Source organism: Pinus tabuliformis, chromosome 9 (assembly GCF_031772625.1).
Source record: "Pinus tabuliformis cultivar Carrire ecotype Pingquan chromosome 9, CPIR1, whole genome shotgun sequence".
Taxonomy (NCBI): domain Eukaryota; kingdom Viridiplantae; phylum Streptophyta; class Pinopsida; order Pinales; family Pinaceae; genus Pinus; species Pinus tabuliformis.
In genome coordinates, this window is record NC_142307.1 from 1,647,647,589 (window position 1) to 1,647,648,181 (window position 593).

The following is a 593-nucleotide window of genomic DNA, read 5'->3' on the forward strand; positions in this document are numbered from 1 at the left end:
ACGGTCCTGGCAGCACCCAAATGGGTTCTTTAAGCAATCAAAAATCTTCAATGGGATTTTTTATGGGGGAATACGAAACAAAAAAGATAACGGGCTCTGGTAAAGTGGGAAACAATTTGTCACCTAAAATCCTTTGGAGGCACTGGATTACAGAATCCTCAGCACAACAACGAGGTCATGGGAGTGTGCATCTAGTGGGGATGGCTCTCGAACCCATATACTCCTTAGGCAATCCTGTGGACAGCTAAGTATGCTCATAACAGACCAGTGGATGATTTAATTCGGCTCAAAGAAGCTAGCACAAGCTCTCTAATTTGGAATGTTGCTAAACAACATAAAGATCTAATACAACAACAAAATTTTTGGGAAATCAGGAATGGAGATAATGCGAGGTTTTGGGAGGAATCCTGGTATCAAAGACCAAAATTGAAGGACCTACTCACGCCACACCAGCTTCAAGATTGGGTAGAGCAGCCGACGATCAAAGTAAATCAACTTTGGGAGGAAGTTCACAACCAAGGTTATAGGCAATGGTTATGCTTGAACCTCATTCTTGGGCAAGCCATGCAATCCATCAAAGATAGCCTGGATAC